This window comes from Saccostrea echinata, unplaced genomic scaffold, assembly GCF_033153115.1.
Source record: "Saccostrea echinata isolate AGI-Se365-2 ecotype Australia unplaced genomic scaffold, CSIRO_AGI_Sech_v1 ptg000016l, whole genome shotgun sequence".
NCBI lineage: Eukaryota > Metazoa > Mollusca > Bivalvia > Ostreida > Ostreidae > Saccostrea > Saccostrea echinata.
In genome coordinates, this window is record NW_026889765.1 from 5,595,498 (window position 1) to 5,607,722 (window position 12,225).

A 12,225-nucleotide genomic window follows, 5' to 3' on the forward strand; every position below is an offset into this window, starting at 1 on the left:
CGTTTGTCATACAGTTTAGTCGTTAATTTGTATCGTCTATAGTCAGGAAAACATACAAGTATATATGAAACAGTTGTGGCAGACTCTATCATTACAAGAATTGCTCTGTGTCACAACCGTTCTTAACATTCTTAACAGTCAAATACATGTATATGTATACATGTAAAACGTACGATTGTTGAAAAACACCAATATCGACGTAAACAGAACATGACTTTACACAAGTATCATTCATCTCCATCAGTTAAAAATATTGCTATAAATAACTTTTCTCTTCAACTTACTTTGTGTTACAGGCACTTGTTTGTCTGGAGAAGCCTTTGAAATTGAAATCCCATACATACAAGTGAAAGGTGAGATATATAAGAAAAAAGTCATGTACATACACTTGCTTGTCAATAATGGATTACATGTATAATATTAAAAAATAAACAATGGTTATATACTCTTTATAGATAGATAAATATTCAAAACTTAGTTTTGGCTGAGAAGTACGTTTGTAAGCCAAGTTTATTTCTTTGTCGAAATATATATACAAAGTTATTGTTCATATCCCTTTTGGAAAGTCTACTAAATATCATGAATGGAACGAGGGAAAAACATTACATTTATGTTGTTTTAATTCAATTTAATTTAAAATGCGAAAGTTATTTTTTATTTCCATCAGAAATCAGATTATTAGCAGTAATGATTACTTTGACATATACTGCAAAGTCCAGAATCAATGCTGGATTCAAAATTTTTTTTTATTAACTCATTCACTTCACATTAAGTACATATTTAACATAAAACATTAAATTAAGGATTTAGAATCCACATACTTTGAAAAAAAGAAAATAAAAAGCTCGTTGATATCGAAGTACATTAAGAGGTTTAGTTTCTCTAACTTATCATTTCAATAACATTATGTGAAGGTTACTAAATTTCTTAAGTAGCAGAAATTATAACTTTAAACATCTGGTATTAATTACTAGTATTATAATTGTTGTATTATTGCTTGAACAAATGTTGAATATGGCAAACTCATAGTTCACTTTACTAGACTTAAAACAAAAATTGGATATTTTTAATTGCATAAAAAGTAGACATATATAGGTTACAAAGAGCATCATTTTGTTTTTTTTTTTCAGTGTACACAGTAAGAACATTTTTGTTGTCTATTTCTAAGAGGGTGTAATTTTCACTTTCCTTGACGGCTCAAGTTCTCTTGTTCCCCAGTCTAAGAGCTCTTGGCACTAAAATGTGCTTTGTTTTTCCATAGAATTAATAGACTACAACAACATTTTCCAGTAAACCACATGTAACGAATTTCAATTTTTTTTTTTTCAGAGGCAAATTCCTTCTATGAAGAAAGTGTTTATAAGTACCAATATTGTAATAGAAATGGTGGGATTTATGCTACAAAGGGAGATTTTTCAGTAGGTCAGGAATATTCCATTGAACAAAAAGAAAGAGGAGAAGGCCTCTTCGAAGATCCTGAAATTTTAAATGAAGGAAGAAAACTGATGAATGGAAATTTGTCCTGCTCAACAAATAACTCAGGTAATTCGAACTTAAGTTTAGAGATACAAAAAAACCGTACTTAGAACTTAAGTTTAAAGTTTAAAAATACAAAACAAAAACTTCGGATTTCCATGATGTAAAAGATTTATTGAACATCTTTGCCAAATATTCTACATGCACTTTTATTTAATATGATTAATCATTATCTTTTTACACTAGGAGTCATTAAAATTTTATCACACAAATAACCCTTCACCTGTCTCTTAGTTTTTCTGCATGTGTGCATATAATATGAGCTCTAAAACTGAAGGCAGATTAAACATAAGTCATTAATTTTTCACTGGATAGTTAATATTGTTATTTTATACTTTCAGCTCCGGATTACATTCAGATAGATTCTGGTGTGTATATTAGTTTTTTTTATCTGATAGCAAAATAAGCATCAAGAAAATTTTAATGGCCTTTTCATGTAACTTGTTTGCTACTTTTTAAAGCTTAAGAACGATTTTTTTAAATATCCATCGTAGTGTCATAATGACATTCTCTCGCACTTAACATCATTTTGCAAACATATACTCGTACCTACGTTCATTTTTTTTGTCTTTATGAAAGGAAAAAAAAGAAGACTTTTTAACAGCTGATTTTTTTTTAAAAAGATTTTTTATATGCTTTAAAGTTAATTCTGTAATTGTGTACAGCATTCATGATAACAAATTAAATAATTAAAATGTTACCTTTATAAATTGCATCCATAATTCATTTATAGACACTGCTGTTAAAAATGATTTTTTGATTTCTACTTTAAAATAGTGTCCCTAAATGACCTTTTCTTTTCTTTCTTTTTTAAAAAATCATCTTTGTCCATGAAAAAGCATTACATTCCCTTTATTTTAAATAAGTACATGTGTTGTACCAGTAAGTGTACAAAATTTCAAAATATGAATAAATGACTTAGATTAGTAAAGCACGCTTACCACGAAGGGCCAGGAACGGAGATTTTGCTTCTTTATGTACATATTATATACAAATTAAAATCACTTCGCTGTAAGCGCCAATTTAATTTATAAGTGCGTTTGCTATAAACGTGTTTCACTGTGAATAAAAAAAGATTAAATGATATTTTATCATAACAATTTTCAGAAGTACATCAAATGCCTGCAAAAGAGCATTCCAGACCGGAATCCCTAGAGAGTACATCCGATTTGGATTACGTTGTTACTGAGGCATATACATTCCCAGCATGCAAAGAGGATATTTCATTATTTCAAAAGATCACGTACCCCCAGCTACTTGTAGTGTACAGACGACCATCAAACAAATGTTCCTCCCGTGGTCTTCCAACTGAAAATGAAAACGAGGATTGCAATGACAATATGGTCAAAAAATTTAAAAGGGCTTTGTCAAATTGCAATGCAAATTTAAAAATTCGATTAGAATTTATATTTGAATATAATTATACAGATAAACTTTATATTCAGTTTACATGGATGAAACATGATATGGCCAAATCTTTGCAGTCATTGTTAAAAAATCATAAATATTTTTACGATATAACGACAAGTCAATTCAACAACGACAGTGAACTCGTCAAACAACGGAGTGATGGTGTGTATAACTACTATAAAAGATTCAATTTAGATGCAGGAAAAGCGATTTCAAAGTCAATAAAAGAGAATTTCGTGTTTATGCGAGAGAGACTATTTCCATTTACATTTAAAGATGGGTTATGTCACATTGAAGGCAATGCTGGCGAACAAATGTTTGTATTTGCTTTGTGTGGCTTTACAACAGATTATGTGGATTATAATTCCAGCTTTTATGGAGAAGTTTATTTAAGTAGATCTATGTCTGAAGATAATATATATCCCATGGACTGCAGTGGAAAAAACAATATCCAAATGAGCAATTGCATTTGACATATTTGAAACAAAGAGAATGTTGAAGCTCTTTTCAGTGAAATGGTGCTGCAAAGCCCTTATAAGGTGTTTGTATAGAAAATCTAAATGAAGAAAGAGTTTTCTATGACTTCTAAGGGAAATTCAAGAAGAACCTTAGAATAGACTTCATATTGAAATCTGTCATTGATATAAAAGGGATACATAATATGCTAAATGAAATATAAGCATGCAAGGGTCAATACGTATATCCCTAGGCTAGTGAATATTGTAACAGTAAAAAACTCGAAAGGACTTAAAACATTATTTTTATATCAGAATTCAAAAAATGTTACATGTGCATCTCTTAATTTTGAAATAAAATTTTGATAAACCTCGATAGAAAATGAAAAAGAGAAATGGATTTCCCTCAAAAGCGTATGCTATATTAAGTTTCTTTGTAGTTCACATAAGTTCTGTAAGTAAGTTTCTCTATCTGATTAAATTAATGCTTACGAAAACATTTATAACGGACGAATTAACAACACTGCAAAATTAATAATTTGTTTAGGAGAGCTACATGCTAAGTGTGTCAGTACGAAATGTAAAATGCCAATTACATGAAAATTTTTGCATCACCTAGTGTAACTTCTGACTTCAATAGAAAAGGTTACATTTCCTTTGTCAAAATTGTGTCACTGACATGCTTCGTTTTGTGGTTAGTAATGTACTTTATAACCAAGGTTACAGAATGATGTATGTATCTTGTTGTTATGGACGAATTATGTGTTAATTAACGGATAAAGGGTTTAATGATTGAGTAGGGATGCAGAAATTACCTGTATGTTAAATTGCATGAATGTATTATTCACAATTTGGGGGTATCGTGCGGTTGTCGAACCGTTGTTGCACGGTAGAAAAAGTGTGAGTTGAACAAAAAAGGGTTAAGAAGTTGGCTGTTATTTTTAGAATAAGAAAAGCAGGACGGCTTGAAAATACACATAAACAAAAATTGATTAACATTAATGTTCATTTAAAGAAAAAAATCTTTCTTACAACTCATCATGTTCTACATTTGAAATCCATCTGGCAAATTGCTACTAACAGGAATAAATATTACACGTTGATCTCATATTATAGCTAGATCATTTGGTAATCTAACAATATCTTATTTATCAAACTATAGGGCATGGTGATCGAATTTAAAATGGAGCAAGGTTGGGGGGGGGGGGGCTTCTATTTTTCTCTCTCTAAATACAGTTCCTGAAAGGTTATGTACCTTTCTTGCGTTCATTTTCCTAATTCACTCTTTGTTTACATTGGGCAGCAGAGTGTTTCAGGGATTGGGAATTTTTTAAGCTACATGTATACACACTAATACGATTTTGTATGTGAAATAATATGATTAAATGATTTGAGAAATATGTTGTGTTATGAAAAAAAAAAAAAAACAATTTCCACAAAATTTTACTAAATAGGTCGTTGTAATAGAAAAACAATAAGCAAGATCTGCTTATATTTCATGAATATTTATGAAGGAACAACACAAACACGAATGTCCGCGGGAAATCATAGAAGACAAGGTACAAGGGGTGATAAAAAAATTCCCGAACTAACTGAATGACTTCCATAAAAGAAATGAAATTGGGTTTAAGTGTTAGTTTTTTCCCCCTAAAGTAGGCCCCTGAAATTTTAAAACACATATGCCACGTAGGAAACACGTGGTCCACGCGGTCAAGTGTAATGCTCCATTGCGTACTCTTCACAGCAGCCCAAAGATTTTCCCGGCCATGGCCCTATATCCTATATACCCGTAACACGCGGGTTATTTTTTAATAACAAGAATAACTCTTAAATTGCAAAATCTCAGCAATAGGATGGATGTATTAGGATTTCATTCCCCAGTATGTGCATGTAAGTGTCTTTTACAACCCGTCTCCTCCGATTTTGAAGCATCGTGTATCCACCGTGGATCAAGTATGGCCGCTTTCTCTTTATTATACCTGATCTGTAAACAGTCTAAAGTAACTGAAATCTTAGGGGATTAAAAAATTATTTTATTCTTAAGATATTCAACTACTTATTGAAATGTGACTCGGCAATCTTTTATTACAAATTGTTCAACAAAGGACAAATCTCTTTCCCAACTTACTTTCACTGGGCACCAGAAAGAACATCATGTTAACCATCTTCCTATCTTTACTTAAACAATCCATCGAATTACTAATTAAACGTTTGGCAAGTGTTTGTCACCATTAAACATTTACAAATCATTTTAGATTACCTTAAAGGATTTTCCAAGATTCCAACACTATACAGCCGTTCCATGTACGAGAACGACTGAGTCGACCATTTTTTGTCATAGGTCAACTATATGTCACAGGGTGAATAAATTATTATTCTCATAAATATTATATGTATGATTAAATATTTAATGACCTAATCACTGATCATCATTTCATTATCTTCATCATCATTTTCATCTATAAAGCATAGTGAATTACAGTCCTCTGGAATTTGCTATGTGTTCATTCATAAAATATCTCATTCATATTCATGGGGTTGAATGCTCATTGGTGGATTTAGGAGTGTGAAAGGTCAAAGGTGTTTGTGTCAGAATGGGTGAGACTTGGAGTTGTATGATTGGTTGATATTTTAGAGTGAGAAGTGTGTGAGTGATTTTACTAGTTTGGCGCCAAATACCCTAATTAATTCACTCCACCCTAGGACAGCCAGGAGTAAGGAAGAATTCCTCTCCTACTCCACAAAGTCTATCATTTTATAATGTGGACAATTTAACTGCCTATTCGGTAAGAACTTTTACCACCGTTGCTTTAATTAAATTAAATATCTTATCAAATAATTATCTACTTAAAGATAATTACATTGGAAAAGTTGAAATATATTAAAGTAATTTAATGTGTGAGTGTATAGGTATGAGAGTGTATTCATTTATTTTCATTACTGTTATTGTTACAGGTCACCTATTTAGTCTTACCATGAAATTGAAAAATATATAAATCGAACCCAACAGCTGTATTCATTTTATTATTAAAAAGGAGTAACAAATAAATTACGGCTGTGACATATATATTGACGTCATTTTCACATTGTGGCGTCATAAACATGGAGCAAAATATTATGTAACACATGCTATTTATAGCACATGTTTATGACTATAATTTTATGATTTCCAAATTTCATTCTAATCTGAATTTTGGTTATGTAGATACAGGGGTAGTTTGCGAACTTTTAGATCACCCCTAGTACATTGTTTTTTTTTTTTTTTTTTTTTTTTTTTTTTTTGTACGAATGTGTAAAAAATGTTAAATATCTATCCTCACGAAGACGGTGGAAATTGATTGCTCTAAAAGATAACCATCGTTAAGAAAAAGACTTTTGCCATTCATGTCAAAATCAATTTTATGCATCGAACAGCCCACCTTATTTTTTCGACACCAGTTTTGTTCATCAATTAAAACTGGGGAATGTCTTCTCGCAGGCCCGTAGCAACAGTTTTAAAAGTTGGTCGGTGGGTGGGGGCAACCTCCCAAAAAAATCTGACGAGCGCAAAAATAGATAATAAATAGATAAATTAAACAATAATAATAATAAAAAAAAACAAAGAAAGAAACATGAATTATCCTAAAAGTGTGTGTGGGAGGGACCTCTAAAAAAAGTCTGACAAGCAAAAAAAAAAAAAAAAGAAAGAAAATAAATGGAAATTTACTATAGCAAACTACTATACTCTGGAAAAGTGCCCCCCCCCCCCCGCATTACGGCCGGGTCTGTTACGTGACACATCAATTTAAACGGTGTTAATACTTTCTTGGTATGAATATAAATTATATTATTTCAATTTGACATCTTTAGAATGTGTTCGATTTCAATTATGTAAATTACAGCATTTTTTTTAATTTAGTAATCAAAATGAATGATTGTCCAACTTTATCCTAAACTGACGCAAATTATAGCGTGTATATCTGAAGCTTTAAGAAACATTAGAGAAATGGACGCCATATGGTAAATCCTTAAAAGTATTTTGGAATTTAAAGAGCAATTCCACTATTTAACGAACAGTAATCAAACTCAAAAGTCCATTGAAACTATACAAATCGGGAACAGAACAAACGGATCTCTAAAACATCAGAGGTGGGATCAGGTGCCATAAAGGAGTAAGCATCCCGTGTCGACCGGTCACACCAGCTGTATGCTTATTGACATTATGGGGCAAAAAAGTAACATGTAATTTGTACATGTGAAAAATTTAATTATTTCAATAGTGGTTGAAAGTGCATTTCAAAACCAAACACAGGTTGTAACCACTATTGAAATAACGTTCAAAATTGAAATAATTATTTCATTAGTGGTTGAGGTTCATTTCAAAACCAAATAATTATTTCAATAGTGAACGTTATTTCAATAGTGGTTACAACCTGTGTTTGGTTTTGAAATGCACTTTCAACCACTATTGAAATAATTATTTCAATAGTGAACGTTATTTCAATAGTGGTTGCAACAATACAGTGTCTGCTTCTACATGTGAATGCTCATTGGGTAACTTCATATGACATCATTTTACAACATCTCTGCACCTCTGTTGTACATTGTATTGGTAATCATAAATGCATGAAGATTTACATGTACAGTACTAGTAATTTAAATAAACATCCACTTCTTTTGTAAAGTGAAATTAATTTGAAAACCTTTTTTCTCAGTTAAGAGATTAAAATGGAGAATGTATACAGTATCAGTTTGTCCTTGCATATTCTTTACTAATTTGTTTTAATTATATTAATTTGTTTTTTTTTAAATTTTCATTTTCAGATATAAATGCATGCTGTGTTTGTAAAACAGATGTAAAGTGTGGGTGGCTTAAAAATATGAAGTCAACAATAAAAAGGAACGTACAGTATACACATGTATGAGTTATGTCCAACAAGTCCTTTAGAATACAGGTAAAAAAATTTATACTTTTTAGGATCCTTCAATCACTTTTCAACAAACCCATAAATTATCCTTGCTATTTTTCTCTCGTCTGCAAAGCAGAGCGACACTTAGGGATCACTTTACCTGGCGTCTGTCAGTCACACCTTGGATTTGATATTTTGCACTTACAGTGTATTTGCATGGCATCATGAATTTTGTAAAAAAAAACCATGGTTACGGACTTTGAGACCTTTGAACCTGACCTTTGACTACTTTTTTTTAAAATCATGATGCTAGTATACAGTTATGCTTTTGATATTTAAGAGGAATGTCTATACTGTTTAGCACTGATTGTTGTCAATACCAATGATACAGTCTATATCTCCTTGAACTTTGACCTACTTTGCAAAAAATACTCCAGACAGTCAACTTATGCTTTCTGAGTTTTGAGAGGCAGGGTATTGACAATTAGCATTTATACATGTTAATGAGCTCATGACACTGTACTTGATGAATTATGTACAGTTACCACACACACACTGAAATTTAAATACATAATACTAGTACTTTGGAAAAACACAGGGAAAAGTATACCAGAATGGATCATTGTTGTGTGACAGATTGACAAATTGCAGTAAAGACAGGCTGAAATCTGTTTTAGAGGAGTGTTGGATCAAACTAAAATATTAATAAAATGATAAATATTTTTTATCAATTTCATTTTGATTATTCATTTTAGCTTTTAGGTTAGGGAATCATATTTCTATCAAAGTCTTGCACGTTTTACTATTCGAAGATGTTTTTTTTTCTTTCTTCACAAGCAATAAGGAGTATAATGCTAGTAGCAAATAAATAGCTGACCACTCTGGAGATTGATTTGCACCTTTAATGATGCAATATAGGGAAGGTGACACATGTGTTTCTTGGAACACTCTAGTAATATTGTTCTGTACATTTTTAATAAAAGTAAAAGAGCATTAGACAGACCATTTGATAATAAGTACAGAAATTTCCATGGACAGAAATTGGCAATGCTTGGCAGGTTTATTAGTAAAAATTGGAACATTGAATGCATTATTTATTTTTTTTTAGCTCACCTGACCTAAAAACTCAACTAAGCATCTCATGTATTGTGATGAGGTTTTGAAAATTCTAAATTGTACAAATCATGACTCCTAGGGGTTAAGTTTTACAATAAAATATAAGAAAAAATTTAAAAATCTTCTTCTAAAGAACCATTAGACCAGGAAAATGAAACTTAATAGAAAGCTAACTGAGGTAGAGTAGATTCTAATCTGTTTTTATAACTCATTGCCCCCAGGGCTAGGGTGGGTCCATAATAGGGGATCAAAGTTTTGCATGGAACTACATGTATATAAGATTTTTTTTTAAGTAACAAATGAAAACCATTAAATTACAAACATTCCCAATTTTTGTAGACTTTTAATTATGAACCACAGGTTAGAGTTAAAAGTAATTTGTATAATCAACTAAATGTTTTTAAAATATTTAGCTAAGGAATGGATTCCGCAGCCAGAGCCACATGGGCACCAGATCCCTCTTGCTCCTATTACAGAGGATCTTTGACCAGTCTGGTATTTATTCAAGCCGATGATCCACTTGTCTGGTTATGCTATGCAATGATTCTGTCCAAATACTGCTTAGGCAACAAAAGGACATTGAACAAATCCAATGTGGGAAGACATGAGGAAACAAAGAATAACTGTCTCCAACTTTGGAGCTCTGCTTAATGGTAAGTGAAAATGGTAATGCATGTGCACATTTGCAAATGGGTGTCTAAACCTGTGTAGAAAGCTAGAGTATGTGTAGGCATGTAGAAACAATTTAATGCTTTGATATTTATTTTTTAGTGTAATGTTTATTTTTTAATGTTTATGAAATTTAATGAATCAAATCAGATAAAACTGTTTTTTTTTATGCAAACAACTAATTCATTGCAGACTTGCTGTTTCTTTAAAGAGGTTCCTGATTCAGCATACAAATTAGAAAATGTAAAACCATTGCATGAGGAATAACATATGAGAATGATACTGAAGAAGTACCAGAATGACTTTGGTGAATCAATTCAGAAAATCAGTGATTTGCTAACCTAACTTAAAAATTAGAGTGAAACTTAAATATTAGAATTATTCTATGCCCCACCAAGAATATGACTGGGGCATATAGTGTTTGCCTGAATTAAATCTTTCCATCCTTCCATCTGTCTGTCCATTACAGTGCATTTAGTGAAGTTTAAAAGAAAATATTCAAGATATTTTTATCAAACCTTACATGACAATACATATTACTATCATTTTTTTTAAGTTGAACTTTCCTTTAAACTTGACCTCACTTAATTTGTGTTTAGCTCTGTAACGAAGAAGATATTCAAGATATTTTTATCAATCTTTTTTCAACCTTTATATGCTGTTACATATTAGTGAGGCTGTTGAACTGCATCATATCTTTTTGACCTAGACCTTCCATTGACCTTGACCTCACTTTTAAAAAAAAAAATTCACTTAGCTCAATTTCAAAGGAAAAAAATCAAGATATTTTTTCAAACTCTGTGTACATATTTGTGAATGCTACTGAACTGCATTAAAATTTTATGCCCTTGACCTTCTTTATGATCTTGATCTCTTTGTTATTAAATTTTCATTTAGCTCAGTTTTAAAGGAACTATAAAAGATATATTTTTGAAGCTTCATATTTTGATACCTATTGGTAAGAGCTATTCAATACCATCAACATTTTTTAACCTTGACTCGTTCTCTTTGACCTTACTATTCTTAAACTGAGTAAACTCAATTTTAAAGAAACTATTAAAGATATTTTTATCTCAACACATATAACAAAATGCATTGGTGAAAATTTATAAAATTTCTCCATTTTTCCCTTGTCCTTCCCTATGACCTTTTGACTTTACTAATTGTTGTGTTTAAATTTCAGTTTGAAAGAAACTATTCAAGAAATTTTCTTCAAACTTCACACACTACACAAATTGTTGACAGCTATTCAACTGTTTTCATATTTTTCTGACTTAACTTTCCCTGTGACCTTGACCTCAATATCTCTCATTTACCTACGCAGTACAGTTAAGGTGCCAAATGGAAATATCGGCGAATTGTTTAGGCAGAAAATACATTCTTTACAAAGATGGGTGATTCTTTTTAGGCCTTTACTATTATCGGACAAATGTAATGTGGCTGAGGACGTTTATATTTCCTATTTAGATTTGTCACGAAATGTGGCAGTCACGTGATTTTAGCAAATATACCTGCAGTATTGAGGTCATCTATAAATTCCAATATTGCAAGGGCATAACCAAGTTAAAAATCTAAGTTTAATTTATAATTATTTTCAACACTCTTTGTAGTTTGTGAAAAGTGCTGCGAACCTATATAGATTCTACTATATAATTGTAAAATTACATTTGTTGTTAATTGTAAAATTACATTTGTTAGGCCGTATGTTGAATATTTTTCTGGTCAAGTACATTTAATGTAGATATAACGCAGCTATGTTAAGGCTTCCCGAAGCTTTAAAATGCGCTCAAATAATAATATGTCATTGCGAGGTCGGTTTTAGTTTTAATTTACAAGTATTGAACTTAAGTACTTCCAATTTATATAGAGGGTTTCCTCGGCTTTATATTAACATATTTGTTATGATATCACATGACTTTGTTGATCACGTGACGGTCATTTATAATTTTTTGAAGTGTTTCATATAAATCGCTTCGGCGCAGCTGATTAACACAATAATTATTAACATTTTGTTATATAAATAAACTCATCGTATGCTTGTGTATCCGAAATGTGCTTGGGAAAAGTCATAGTATTACTTAGATACAAGATATTTCCTGAGAAATTCAACTTACCTACAAATTTGAGGGTATTTTCCCCACAATATCGTA

General features: G+C 31.1%; 1 protein-coding gene across 1 annotated transcript in view; it reads right to left on the bottom strand.

The window, feature by feature from the left end:
* Positions 1-2,576: 2,576 nt before the first annotated feature.
* The window catches only part of LOC133188372 (uncharacterized), an 84,929-nt gene continuing 75,280 nt past the window's right edge, over positions 2,577-12,225 (bottom strand). The window contains exon 4 of the mRNA XM_061323762.1: positions 2,577-2,844. The gene's annotated coding sequence lies outside the window, so the exon portion shown is untranslated. The remainder of the gene's footprint in view (positions 2,845-12,225) is intronic.